Source organism: Thermobia domestica, chromosome 12 (assembly GCF_964235325.1).
Source record: "Thermobia domestica chromosome 12, izTheDome1.hap1.1, whole genome shotgun sequence".
NCBI classification, from domain to species: domain Eukaryota; kingdom Metazoa; phylum Arthropoda; class Insecta; order Zygentoma; family Lepismatidae; genus Thermobia; species Thermobia domestica.
The window spans coordinates 162,077,200-162,093,448 of record NC_137465.1 but is presented as its reverse complement, the minus strand read 5'-3'; positions in this window follow the sequence as shown (position 1 = coordinate 162,093,448).

Genomic DNA, 16,249 nt, shown 5'->3' with positions numbered 1-16,249 from the left:
TAACAAGTGTCACTGAAATCTATGTTGCCAGGCTCATATTATTGGGGATTATTGGTATTTCTTAAGTTCTACCTGAGAGTCTATCTCATCGTCATTTGTAGTTCATAGGATTAGCATGGAGCTAGATGAAATTCAGAATGATCCGTTACAATAACATCCATTTTTAACTTGACCCACGACTCCTGTTTCCCCCACACAAAGCTCCTCATAAGAAAGAGTAACCAAACGCTTGCTGTAGCTTTATATTTTTAACGGCGATTCTTCTTTTTCTCGTTTCTTTTTGTTTCATCTTTCCTTAATTTTTTTCATTTCTGGTCTCGAGGGAGGGTCCGGAACCCCGGACCCACCCCTTGGCTACGTGCCCGCGGAAGACATTATTTTCGCATTCTTTGAATTGCATCAATACGCGTAGAAAAAGAAAGTTCTATTTTTATGTACCGTGACTACTAGTTTATTGTTTTATCTTTGTATGAGGAATTTGTGGTAGATTGGCAAATTATGAAACTCGTATGGCAGAGACACGGGTTCGAATCCCTTACGCCCCCTAGAAAAGGTCGTTTTCCTAATTCTTGGTCCCCTTTTTCCACCCTTCTCTTACTCTTTATGGGCCCCCGGAGCCTGTGGGCCCTCCGGCACAGCAAGGTCTGCGCGGTCGTAAGTTACGCCTCTGGGCCGGTTCCATACACGACAAATTAATTAAGCGGACAATATTGACAAATCTGACAATAGTATACGAATATATATTATTTCTAGGGCCCCTAATAGTAGACTTTTTTTTTTACTGAAATGGGCCCACTACTCATTCTTGTTTTATTTATCTTTTGCGTGCTGTTCTGTTTATGTAATATAGTGAACCTGTTTGATGCTTCACTTATAATTTCATGTTTGTATCGTATATGGAATAAGACAATTTTGTCTTAAAATGGGCCCTCCTCGAACGGTGGGGAGCTTCTTTGGGAGGGCAGTGGCCTCCTCCCCCACAAATTACGGCCCTGAGTCGTGGCAATAATTTTTTTTTCTCAATTGGAAGGTATTATTTACGTAATTGGTTTTGTAATCCTGTTATTCCTTTATTATTATTATTATTATTATTATTATTATTATTATTATTATTATTATTATTATTATTGCAAAGTCGAGACTTGGCTACATATCTTATATTTTATGAATTTTCTGATTGGATTTCAAGTCCTTTTGTTGAATAATCAACACACTCCACTTTAGGGGGTTTGGGGGAGGGAAATATTATCCTGTTGCTTTTCATTTGTTTACTTGCACGCTACACCAAGCCGGGATACTACATTTCACCTTTCTATGTCTACGGGAAGTACCCTAAAGGTTTTGATTATCATAAGAGAGTAAGTGAATAAGTGATGAGATCAATGAACTTTGCGTATTAACAACATTTAAAGTATCAGGTTGTCGGAAAAGTCATGACGTATTTCGGTAAAGTATGACAAATGATGATTTGTGGATATACTGGAGCTATTCTGATAATGCAACAGTTATGTCATGAATAGCTAAGATGTTTTGTGTATTAATATTGCTCTTTGATTTGGTTTTACAGACTTGATCAGAGATGGCGTGAGGCAATGAAAACTTGACCCACCACCCACCGAGACCCATTCTGACACATGATCCACCACCCACCATGGCCACTCTGATCCACCATGAACCACTGAAATTCAAAACCATATGTCATCAACTCTGACATATGATCCACGGCCTCTTCTCTACCGACTAAAGAGTTTATACTTGTAATAAAACCAGGTGGTCAAATTTTAACTAATCGGAGTTAAATTTCTACGGTCAATCGCTCAAGCACCGCTTTGTTACAATAACGATATATTTGACTATGTTATAAAATGGTAAAGTGTTTGTCATGGGCAAAATTACGATTAATTTCAATTAAATTATCATGGTCTAACTATTTCTTTCTTGAAATATCTATAACTTTCAGTGGAAAAAAAACGGATGAAATTTGAAAGTCCCAAATCAAGGTAAGTAGACCAACATGCAGAAGCTTACATTACAAATTTTATGTTTATTTTTCTCCCAACTTTATGGGTTGATTACCCTGTGCTCTAAGCGCTCCAATAATAAACAAGCTTCAGCAATTATTATAAAGCGCATGGTAAGCATATATGGATATATGATGCGAAGCACTGTATTTTTTGTTGGGGAGACTTGAGTTCATTTTGAGTTTAACGTCCCTTTCAGCAGCGAGGCTATATGAGACGTGGACCTATCCCATGCCGTAAATATCGTCAACACCTAGTGGCCCACTTGCCGGTAAATGTCGATCGTCAATATAGCGACGAGTCGAAGGATTGCCGCTAGTGTCCCACAAGCGGCAGGGTTTCGTCGAGTCGAAACATATCTCGAGTCGGGGTGTTAAAGTTACCACCGCGTAGCAGCGAGGACTTCGTTTTGGTCCGCGCTTCTTCCATTCGTCGCGGATTATCCCGAAGGAAATAACACAAACTATCGCCAGTCATGTGCATGCGGTTATTATTATATATTATTTTTTCCTGACGAATTGTTCCTAAAGTGAGCTCCGGAGGTCAAGAATAACTTCTGCTTCAACATCATGAAGTGAAAAATCTTGAGATAATTGTATAAATTTAGATGGTAACTGTCTTCGATCATTAGAAAGTGAGCATGGGAGAACTATGAAGTAAAGTAAATAGCCACGTGTCATCTTGTTATAAAATTACATGCCGAACGCAATTTATCTTAACCCAAACAGTTATCGACTCATATACACGGTTAAAGGAGCACTCTCACTGACCAAATTAAAAAGATCTCAACGATCTATCCCTTTACAAGCAACGTTTCCTTCATCGCGTCCATGGCGAAGTCGGAAGAATACCCGCCCAGTAATTATAAGGTTGGAGGTTTGAGCACCCTCTGGGGCACTTTTTTGGTACTTTTTAAGTGTTTTGAGACTAATCTTAATGTAAACAAATCTATCATATAGGCGATTTAACATATTTCGGGGCAGTAATTTTGTGGTTCATTAGCGTTTTGTCGCGTCTCTGCCCCTGGTGGGCCGCTGGTGGTATAATTTTTAAAACTGAACAGGGGCCACCGCGGATCGTCGCTGCGGGGCCACCAATTTTTGGCGATATGTCGCTAGTTGCCCATCGGTGGTTCACCGACGCTTACGGCATGAAGTACGGATTAACGTGAATCCGAACCACATGAGTTCCCGCAGGGAATTGAACCCGGCTATATTTCTTTTTTCTCAACTTGTTTCTCGAATATTATCGATTGTTTTCGATTATTTTTAGAAACTAATCCACTTTCTATTTACCATATGTAGAAAGTGTACCCCTCCCCATAAAGGAGAATGTTAAAAAATGCTAGGAGACGTTTTGTTCATTTTCAATAAAGAGTTAATATACTGAATTTCAACCCCCGTAACGGCTTGTGAAATACTCAATTTTTTCGCAAATATTCGGATCCCCACTATCCCATAGGATATTATTATAATGAATGCAATATAATAACATCACAATTTGGATTAAGGCCTAACTATATACCTAAAGCCAGTTTGTTTGACTGCAATTTGGCCGTGATGATTAGGCACACATACGTAGTTACATTCAATTTTTTATATAATTATATATTACACTGATTCAAAAATGTATTTCTTCCAGTAGTTAGCTTCTCTAAAACTCTCAGACTGTGCGTATCGAAAGCCAAGTAGTAGTATACGTCCAATTGCTATTATTACAATTACAAATATCAATATCCAAAAATGCCTCAAGTTCTTTTTTCACTTAGAGATACTCATCTCAGGTAAGTAAACTGAAACAAATGAAAAAGGGAAATGGAGGCCTTGAAAGCAAGGGTGGATAACTTAACGAAATGTGCAATATTTACAATTTGTTATCTGTTACGGTTACTATTTTGTAACCCATTTCTGCACCTAGTTAATAACGTTATTGGTCAGTGTAACTTTTAAAATGGTACGCTCTGAATTATGTTACGCTGAGTAACGTTACTCAATGGAACATTTTGCATTTTGGTATTGTAGTTACGGTCACCAAGGGATTAGCGTTACTCGAAATACCCACGTAGGTCGTACCTGCTTGAGATTGTTAAGATAAAACTGGTTCCACTGAATACCAGTTCTCTCTCGAACCCAATGGGTTTTGTTCCTTGATTTTAGCGATATGAAACGTATTGAAATTCTGCAGAACATTTTTGTGTAAGTAGACATATTTTTGTTATGATGAGTACCATTTCTATGTTTCTCTTTTCTTTATCGGTTACCTTTTGTACCTGTATTTCATCTTCTTCAATTCTGATGGTCTTGGAGTTACGCTTGAGTAACGTTTAAACATCCTTGGCGACAGGGAGTCTAAGGTTGGCTTTAAAATAATCTCCATTATACTAGTAAATAAATTCCACGTTTTTCAGTATGATTTCTTTTTCCTCATACTTAAGATTCAGTAAACACCTCAGGCCCCCAGGCACATGTCCTTTGAGAATAGCATTACTTTGATTGCTCTGTATTTAAAAAGAGGAAAAAGAGAAATGATCAAAGAGTGAAGTTTTTAATGTAAGCTTATTGATAAGATTTTTACTTCTTGTGATGACACTGCCGATAGTTGAGTTGATTTGGAGTTTAACGTCCTTTTCGGCAGCGAGGCTTTATGAGACGGGACCTACTGATTAACATGGAATCGAAACCACATGTGCTCACGCCGGGAATCGAACCCGTTTCTTCCAGGCGAAAGGCGCGTACGCTAAGCGCTTAGGCATGAAGGAGCTCACTGCCGGTAGTCACCATATATGTTTATTTTACAACAGTCTTGCACTGACCAATGTGGTTGAAGCTCGAGCTCACTTCCCAACAAGGATCGAACCTGGAGCTACATACACCAAAGTTACACATATACTGGCCCCCAGGGAAGCAGGAAGGCCATTTCATTTGCTTGCAAGCAATTTAGTTTATAAATCAAATTCATATCAGACATCAGTGGCGTAGCGAGAAACTCATCAAGGGGGACCAACACACAAGATTTGGTAGAAAGGATCTTTTGAGGGGGTGCACCAATAACTACCAGTAGGCCTACATTTGAATTGAATTGAATTTTTTTAAATGCCTTTAGCACCTGTGGTGTGAATGAGGAAATGCCCTGGAAATCCTAAGCATCTGTTCTCGGTGAATCCTTTTGTTGAACGTTTAGAAAATTGACTTAAACTATCAATTTTGCAAAACTTCCCTTTGATTTAAGCCCAAATCGAAACATGACAGAGGAAAATTTCGGAAAGTTGCTATTTTCACTTCTAGCTTCTCACTTTAGGTAGTGTATATTTACAAGGGAGGGGGTGCACGTGCACCTTTGCACCTTTAAACATATTTCTATTTTATCTTATTTTTGTAAAAAAAAAAAAAAAAAAAAATCTGCCAGAGAAAGAAAATTGTCAAAAAGTGCTACCCATTCAGAAGACTTATTTTCTTCTCATGTGAATGTTTTGACTTCTCGTGGCAATGTGGTAATCTACAGTTTATTTTGTCTCATTTTCTCCCTCTGATTTTAATGTTCAATTTATTGTTTAAATGCTTATAAGTTAACTTGCAAGAAAGTGTCATAGTCGAAGGTTGTACTACTTGTAGAACTGATATTAAAAAGTAAATAAAAGAATTATCATGAAAACAAATTTTCCATGTTGTATTCAGAAAACAAACATAGGGTTCTTGCGGTTCTAAATTGCGGTTCTGAAATTAATATATCGCAGGCATTTGTTGATATAGTAGCCAACATGTTGGTTCTCACCAGGTACATTCGTGAAGTGTCCCCTCGAGTCGAGATTCGTGTAAAATTGATTTAAATACAAAGTTCTCTGCTGTCTAATGTGTATTGTACTAAATTTAGCTGCCCATGCCGGTAATTGGCATATTTATGGGCCTTCATATATCCGGAATTCTATCATACACTACCATAACGCTCGGAACAAAATTTATTTTAGTTTCTTTAGATGTTACTCACTGGACATGAATATGGGCATATGAAAAACAAATTGGATCAAGTACTGCTTCTGACACATGTTACCCATCCCGGCCGCCATCTTAGATCCGCCATATTAGATTTTACTTTTGGTTTTTCAAATGGAAATAGGTGCAAGTGTTACATCGGACATTTACGTTTACATTCACTGGTGTAATATATTTTACCGTAGCTTGTACCATTTGGAAGGTATTAAATGTTCATTCCCTCCAGCCACTTTGCGAATAGACATTGCAGGTTAATATTAGTTACGCTTACGTTTTTGATGTTGACAAATCAAAACAATTTCTAACTGGTAAACTCCTTAAAACAATCTTATTACATTTCCATGAGTGATTGTTATTACTTCCATGTTATACTATAATAAGGAAGTATTGTATTACTGTCAAAATGCCTAATGTAGATCCAGATACAGCCAAATTTGGGTAAAGACCTACCATTTCCGTATTGACATCTGTGTGTCTGCATGTATATAAGTTCAGAGAATATTTCATCAACGATAACACATAAAAGATTGCATATACACACGGGGCCCTGCACAACTTTCTATTTGGTTCAATATGAAGTGCTTGACATTTACAAGCTACGATAAAACTCAGTACACCAATGAAATTCCGAGAAAAGTTTACATTAATTTGATGTATCATTTGAACCTATTGCCATTTGAAAAACCGAAAGTTAAATCCAAGATGGCGGCCAAGGTGGGTAACATATGTCAGAGAAGGAGTACTTGATTCAATTTGTTCTGCATATGCCCATATTCATGTCCAGTGAAATCTAAAGAAACTAAAATCAACTTTGTGTCCGAGTGTTATAGTAGTGTATGATTGAATTCTGGATATATGAAGGCCCGTAAATATGGAAATTACCGGTATGGGCCGTTTAAATTAGTACAATACACATTGGGCCACGGAGAACTTTGCATTTGAATCAATGTTACACGAATCCCGAGGGGACACTTCGCGAATGTACCTTGTCAGTCTCCGTACAACTTGGAATCGCTTAACATTAGTTTTACGGGAAGAAAAAACGACATCATTTGGAACAACTTTCCAGTTTCGATCATCTGTATTTCCTCCTTATTTATTCGGTGTAAGGACCTCAAACTTATTTTGTTGGATCTTGCTTATCGAAAGGTTTTTAAAACTGCCTTACTGCCCCCAAAGTCTGAAATTCAGGGTGGGGTGGGGGCGGATGCCCTCCTGCTCCATTGACGCCCCTATCTAGCGGCTGTCATATGAAACTATCCCACGGCCTTTAACGTGGTTTCAGTTATACTTATTGCGGACTTTTGACTGCGAAAATATTACGTTTGGAAATAAAATTCATTTGCTGAGCAAACCTGAACCTTATTGAAAATGGACTTGGATCCATAGTGCTCTGAACGCCTCATATATTACTTTTCTTCAATTAATTATTGACTTAAAAAACAACCAATTACATAGGCTTGCAGAAAATATTCTAAAGTTAGCACAACATGAAGTGTGCTTCAAACTATCATTACTTTTCGAAAATTTATTATTTTAAGATAATTTTATTAGCATGAGTGTTCTGAAATAGTAATCAAATTTTTGCAATTAAAATTCACACCCGCCTCCATGAAACGCGATCTTAGCCCCTAAGAGCATAATTAGGAAATTTTCAGAAGCAGTAACTCCGAAAGACTTGTTTTAAGCCTAAAGTAACCGCACAAGCGTATTTCTGGTAAAGTTCTAGCCTTAAAACACGTAACATGACTCCATTTGTATTTGAAATTTTAAATTCCAATCAAAGATGCCAGCCATGATGTTTGATAGCACTATCTGATGTGTCAGACCACTTAAAAGTTTCATCATTCTCCCTCAACCCGTTCTTAACGCACAAGGGTGGTGAGGACTTTTGTTTCACCATGCATATTGATAGATTGTGTGAAATCTCCACAGTAGGTAGATTTTAAAATCTACCTAAAAAGCTAATTACAACCAAGAAAGTACTTATGAGAATCACTGGCAAGAGGGTGTAATAAAAAGGAGTTGGAATATGAAATAAGTTGAGAATTACTAATCTATACTGAAATATTCTGTACCCAGCACAGTGTTATAAATCAGGATAAAATAAATGAAAAGGTCGGTTGCTAGTAAAGAGCAAAAAGTCCTAAGAAATAAGTTATTACATGATTTTGAAACATGTTAAAAATCGTGTTTTAAACTGTTAAAAATGTTTAAAACATGTGTTTTTTTCGTCTGTGTTTTAAATCATGTTTAAAACGTTTTGAACATCTTTTTTTATGTTTAAACACATGTTTTGTTCTTTTTTTTAAAAAAAATAAAACTATTTTTCCAACTCTTGTCTGGTGCTTAAGTAATATAAAACAAAACCATGTACCAAATTGGTCGCCAGGTTGGAATTTTCGATCGCCAGATCGCCAATGATGACTGAATATTTCAATTTGGCGATAGACATTTGCATAAATTATATCTTGAAAAAAAAAACTATATGATCTTGTTGCTGGATTCAGACTTGAGGTTTCGTGGCGTGCCTGTAATATATAGCAAATCAATATATAGAATCATTACATATGCCGGCATGAAAAGGTAAGAAATATGGCGTTTGAAGCGAATAACTGACAATGTACAGGGCCAAATGAACACATTCTCACACCCAAAATTATATTTCAGCCCCTTCACCTTCCGTCAAACAAAATATATTCGTAGTTCTTTTGTTGTTGTAAAAGTGAACCTGTCCTTTGCCCTGTCGCTTTGTAAAATATAGCGATCTTTATTCTTTGGACAATGGGCTATCTGCGCACCATATTTCGATTATATTCAGCCAGTAGTTACGGAGAAATAAAATAGAACATATAAGGCAAGCCGAGCCGAGCCTATCGCCGGCCGAGCTCGGCCATCACATGTAGTGATCTTTATTTCTTAGATGATTGGGTATTTTCGCATCAAGTTTGGTTTAAATTTAGCTGATAGTTACCGAGGAATAAAGTACTACATACACACACACATAATTACAGTACATCTGGAGTAAAAGTACAACATCCGGTCAGCTTACGCCGGGAACTAAAAAGAAAAGTTCTAACACCAGGATCACAATTAGAACATACTATATGTAAGCGGAATCCACTTTCAACATCGCAATACTAATGAGGGGGGGGCTTGAGCCGGGTGATCCTCCCTGACTACGCCACTGTCAGACATGACCTACAGCTTAAGGGGATGTCTTCCCATCATCAGAGGCTTCAGAATCTTCATAAGATAACATGTAAAATTTAATTCATAAATATCTTAGAAAATACTGCATTTAGGAACTGGTAATTTTGTTGCCAAAGAGTAATACAATTCAGATGGCTGTCACAGTTTTGCACCTAATTACTTAGATTAATTGTAATGCATTCTTCCGTATTGAGTTACTGCAGGTAAAGAGTCAAAAGACCACTTGCAAACCTCATGAATTACTATGGATGACATTCTTTGAAGAACAAATGCTGAGGAGGGATGTACTATGATAATTTGAAAAGTGAAACCCGTGTCTACCCCTCCAGTTTCATAATCATTTATGCCTTGAGCAGTCTCCCTTCCCACTCCCACTTCCTACTGATTTCCCACAACTTTACGACGCAACTATCTGAATGTGCTTCTTCGGCGTAAGTTGGTATGATTCACGTGTCAACAAAATACTTCGTAGAACAAAGATAATGATCTTTGAAACCTCAGTACGGAATGTCTTTCCAATTGCTTTTCTACATCTTTTGTTGGTTGAAACGGATGGATTCTCCTTCGAAGCAGTAGCTTTAATCTCTTCCACTCACAAATGTACAACCAAAAAAAGTCTAAATGTTTCTTATATATTTGCCTATTTCTTTTGTTTTCTGGAAGGATAGATTTCTTTTCATTTTATAATATTTATCACAAAAACGCACACAGTACTATGTTTCTGTGGTTAGAACGGATTAATTGTGTGCAGGAATGGCAAAAATCAAGTTTTCGTTGTTGTTGTTGTTGTTGTTGTTGTTTTTTTTTTGAATAACTAGAGTTTGGTTTATCAAAACTCCATTATATATTTACCATATTCGCGTGACAAAAAGTAAATAAATAAATAAATAAATAAAGTATTTCATGGATCATCACCAAATTTGGTAAAAATACAAAGAGTCAAGAATTAGGAAGTGAGTTTGTTATTAAAATAGTCTTCTCAAACCGAAAGTGGTTTAAATAAACCATTTCCGGTTTGATCATTGATCATCATAGATCGAAAAACGTAATACGTATTAAGATTCGGGTTTCAGTTTCGTAAGAACATATTTAATCTCTATTATTAACTCTCTACTAAAACCGGAAGTGGTTCATTCAACTATAATTTTTCGTTTCAATAAATATTGGTCTACATAGAGCAAGAGCGGTAAAAGATAGATGAAAGCAGTATTCTCCAATCGAATAGCTCCCAAGTGTCTCAAAAGTGCAGTGGCGTAGTCAGGGGGGCTCACCCGCCTTAAGCTCTCCCCATTAGTGTTGTAATGTTGAAAGTGGATTCTGCTTACATGAAGTATGTTCCATTTGTAATGTTAGAACTTTTCTTTTTAGTTTCCTTAGTAAGCATAAGGGGGCTTGTAGTTTTACTCCAGATGTAATTAAGTATGTGTGTATGTAGTACTTTATTCCTCGGTAACTACCAGCTAAATTTAAACCAAATTAGATGCACAAGTACCCAATCATCTAAGGAATAAAGATCACTACATGTGATGACCGAGCTTGGTCGGCGATAGGCTCGGCTCGGCTTGCCTTGTATGTTCTATTTTATTTCTCCGTAACTACTGGCCAAATATCATCGAAATTTGGTGTGCAGATAGCCCATTATCCAAAGAATAAACATCTCTATACTTGGTGGCCGACTCGGCAAAGGACAGGCTCGGTTCGGCTCTGTTTGTATGTGGTACTTTATTTCTCGGTAACTATTGGTCAGATTTAAATTAAATTTGGTTTCCAAGTATCGCTTAAAGAATAAAGATCATTATATATTATGTCTGGGCTCGGTCGCAGACAGTCTCGACTCTACTTGTCTTGTACGTTGTATCTTCTTTTTCAGTAACTACTGGCCGAAATATTTTAACCAGGGACGCAAGTGGAATGCAGGACAAAAATATCCTTCTCTCCTCTTGCCTTATGTTTTCTTACTTACTTGACAAAAGTTATATTATTTTGCTTGGTGAATTCTTTTCCTTCAACCTTCAGAAAATCATGCTTTTGCAAAGCTCTGCTTTCTTTTAAGCCCCAAACAGAAACATGATGGCAAAAAGTTTCAGAATGTGTTGCTATTTTCACTGCTCGCTTCTCATTTTAGATAGTGTATATTTACAACAAACGGGGGAAGTGCACCTTTGCAGTCCCTAAATCCGGCGGGGGACTAGCTCCTATAGCCTTCCCTCGGATCCGCGCCTGTATACAAGGGCGCCGATTTCTCTGTAAAATGAGGGGGAGGGGCCTCATATAGATGCAGAAGGCATATATGAGGATTTTAAAACAAATTGCATTCAAATTATTCCAAATATTATATCTTCTTAATTACAATAAGGGGGCCCAGTGCTTTGGGGGGTCCCGGGTCACCTTGGTCCCCCAGGATCGGCGCCCATGCCTGTATATATATATATATATATATATATATATATATGAAATGCTTGTGTGTGAACGCCCCCTTGATGAGTTTCTCGCTACGCAACTGCAAGAATACCTTTCATGTCCTCTATTGATCTTCAATTGAAACGGGAAGTCGTAGGAATGAACCACTTTCGGTTTCAATAGTCATATCCATAGAACAGGAATTGTAACAGTAAGAAGCGGTTTTCTGCATTATATTCAGCGTTCTAAAAATAGCTGCCATCTTCTGTCTCGGGCCTCGATTCAAACCGGAAGTTATAGAGAATCAGAAACTTCCTGTTTTAACGTTGAGAGTTATAGAATAAATCTATAATAGATAACAAGAAGCTGTTTTTTGCAATCAGTTAAGCGTCCAAAAAATATACATTTCGTCTGTATTCTAATCTCTCTACTAAAATCGGAAGTGGTAGAAATCTACTACCTTTTGGGGTTTCAATATTAATTGTGAAAATAAAAATATTGCACTACAGAAACCTACTTTGTTTTATGAACTTTTTTTTTTTTTACTTTGTTGAGTAGCCCTAACGTGTATTTTCTTTTAAAAAATGAAATAAGTCAAACTCGAGGTCATACGTAAACTAGTTTTACAAATGATTTACCAGTAGAGCACAAATTATTTACCACTCTGCTCATTCAGTACTGTCTAAGCTTGACTAAGTCAAACGGAGTAGCGCGTCTGAACAAAGGATTATGAATTAGGGAAACTAATATATAACAGTGCCGTATACTGGTTTCATGGCTTGGGCTACCACTAACCTTTATGACACCTGTACATTATTATTATTATTATTATTATTATTATTATTATTATTATTATTATTATTATTATTATTATTATTATTATTATTATTAATAATAATAATAATAATAATAATAATAATAATAATAATAATAGCTCTTCTTCTTTGGAGTAATGAGCAGTTGCTAGTCGGGAGTAGTTTCTCTTTAGTAACGCCTATGCTCTTCCTGCTGGTCTAAAAACCTAGAGCCCGCTCCTTTGATGGACGTGGTCCCGGGACGATTTTTGGTGGAAAAGGTTGAAGGCATTATGATGGTTTAGATCCTACCTTAGACTGTTGGTCTGCATCTCCTGTAGCCTCAGTGCTACACCGGAAGGATGTCAGTGTAGCTCTGGGAACACTGCTTTCGAACAAACAAGCAAATAATAATAATAATAATAATAATAATAATAAATAATAATAATAATAAAGAGGAAGAAGAAAAAGAAATGAAATGAATTTTTTCAGTTTTACCTCACACGATTATACTGGTTAGGCTAAAGGAGACGATGATGATGATGAGTATTGAATGAAATGGTGGAATGAAGAAAGTGGGAGGAAACGGGAGCATCCCGAGAAATCCCCCACACGCGGTGTTTGTGCACTACAAGGTTCACTTGGCGGGGGCTGGGATCGAACTCGGGACCCCAAGCACCAGGGGTGAACGCTCTACCACTGAGCCACCGCGGCCCCCTTCCTTTTCAGATCCACTATCCATACACTGAGAAAAAATCGTTCTCCGGACAGCGGTATATTGTACAAATATACGGAATCCACTTGCTTACTACAGAAATCAGTAGGGAACAAACGTTATCCGTATGCTACATAGGCCCTGCCCTTAGATGTTACATCATGTCGTTGCACGATGTGGGATATCTAATAGTCTTCCTTATAATATACATATATGTATGTTACCTTCGTCAACTATATGTTATATACGTCCATTTGCATGTGAGATCCTGATAGCCTATATTGTTTCATACGGAAAGTACGTACAGATGGAATTGGAATACTTATGCAGAAAGTATTATAAAACATGCGTTTTCAGTTATACGTTTGCTGTACGTTAAGTCCAAAAACTACAGGATAATACAAATGTAACATACAATTTTACGTATCGCTCATTTTTTCTCGCTGTAGTTGTAACGGAAATTATCGAGAAAAATGTTTTTTAAGTTCAGGGGGAAGAGGGTTGAATTCACCGCTCATTCTTGAGTGATTTTAATTCCAAGCACTGGGGATTATGGAAAGAGTGAAAAAAAAAACACATTATATTGTATCGAATAAATTATAGAAAATTTACCATTGAACTCTAAAAGAAATGCACGGGGGCTAGGAGGGTAAACCCACTAATTTATTTCTTATTGCTTTTAACTCAGAGCAGAGGGAATAAAAATCGGGAAGCCTCAAATAAAAGTACGCCAAATTACCCCAAAATCGAATACTTTCTAACGAAAATTATCGTTGACCATACATACATTTTTAAAAAAAATTATGGAGAAAGGTGAACTTAAACTTTTATTCTTGGCAGATTTTAACCTAAAATTGAGGGATATACAAGATGTCATAAAGAAAATATAGTATATACCAACTTTTGTCATAAAAATATTTTACATAGTTTAAATTTAAATATTGTTTTCCATGTACATGTGTAAACTTGCAACATGGGATTGAATTTACTCCCCCTTCCCCCCGCAGTATACTTTATGAATTTTAACTCTAAACAATAGCATTATTGCTGCAAGTGAAAGGAAGACACATAGCACGTAACCAGATTCCGCTAGTCTACCGTAGTCTTAACTTAGGAAGTTTTCCCATTGTCTCAAGATGCTGGGTAACACTTTAGCTCCTACTGAGAATTGAAACCAGGAGCTACGTGGGGTCTACTGAATTCAGATTCCCCGCCCTCACTAAACTTCGTAGGTTGACGAATGTTTGTGAACTTTCTTAACACAAGTATATTTGTTTCATATAGAAATGAATGATATGGCCTAAAAATTGTATTTTATATCTCTAGCACTATCATTTTTTTCTGAGAAATAGGAGGCACTAATTGACAATTACTTAGTCTTTTCAGATGTTGAATAACACAGGTTAAATACTACAATATACGTATAAGACCCCCCAAAAATCTTTGGATCCAGAAAATAATAATATTAATAATAATAATAATAATAATAATAATAATAATAATAATAATAATAATAATAATAATAATAATTGGACGCGTGCCTGGTGTGCTCTAAACATTCATTTAATTATGTAACAATATTTCAAATACAGTCTCTAAGGCCAATTTACAACAGAATATTTTAACATCAATAGTGGAAAAAGGAAAGAAGAAAATCAGGCAGGATTTATGCTTAAAGATAACATCCCGACATTCACCTTGTGGAACCGCGAAAAAACTGGTGTAACTAGTCAGGGTAGCAAGCCACAAGCTTTGCACCTAGGATCTCCCTTTTGCGAAGGAAGAACGCTAACCACTAGCCTACGCTCGTTAGAAATAATAATAATAATAATAATAATAATAATAATAATAATAATAATAATAATAATAATAATAATAATAATAATAATAATATCTTTACTCAATATAGTGAACCAATTGGGGATCTGCCGGGATTAAGAATCAGCAAACTCCGCTGAAATACCCCGTGGCCATGCATCACACAATTTTCTAGCTATTTTGTGGGTTGTATAGAACTGTAAAGTTTTGTTTTAGTAATAATAATAATAATAATATGATTTTCACAGGCTTGCGCCCCCATTCATGGAGCAGGTTTCTCATCAAATAATCCTACTCTTGTGGACAGCGAAGAGCGCTATGAAAACAAAGCAAGATGAAGAATGAAAGACATTGTCTATTTTTCCCTCCCCTTTGCCACTTTTGGCTCACTCTATGCTTCCCCCTGACCCTGCTGCCCCTTCCACGGTTCCACCTGCCTTGTGACTGACTTTCCCTGTGATATTCACAGAAATCGATCAAGTTCCTTTTTCTCCTTACTGCTTTAGATTTGCAATAACAACATATGAAAGTGAAATTTCTTTCTGCTTCACCACCTGAAGACCGAAGTTCAATGTGACCCTCTGAAGAACAATACAATTGAAACCATGGCCAAGGAACTCTCCAAAGATCTGATAAGATCTGTAACTGATGAACACAATACCTTTACCAAACCTATCTGATCAACTGTGTTACTCATGTGGCAAATAGTCTTTGTAACGAAATAGCTTCTGTTCCGCACATTTTCGTTCCATTAGATACCCGCATAGGAAAGAATCTCATTCTGGTGGTACGAAAGCTGGATATTTGCCCAGAGGAGTTATAAAGCATACCAGAAACAGATTTGTTCCTTCAATTAGTTACGGTACAATAACGTTACATGCTCGAATAACGTTACGGTGTCGTAACAATAATTGGTGGTATACCTTGTACCTACCTACATTAAATAACCAATAATTTTGTTACACAGAGCTATTTTCGTTACGTTACAGTTACGTTAAGTTATCCACCCCTGCTTGAAAGTAAAACGTAGACAAATTGACCAGTGTTCAGAAGCATATTTTTAAATCACGCTCGACCCTACTCATAGGAGATAAATATGTGGTTCTGGTTAGTTAGTTATGCGTTTCTCGGCACGTAGCACAAATAATGCAAAAATTAAGTGTATGTTAGTGGTGGTCTTCGTGGTCGAAAGTACTAGTGCAATAGGCTAGTAATTATAATTGCTTTTGGTGTGGGTTCAAACTCGGATCAAGGAAACTTTTTTTATTTTTATATTTTATTTTTAAAAATTTCAAAACA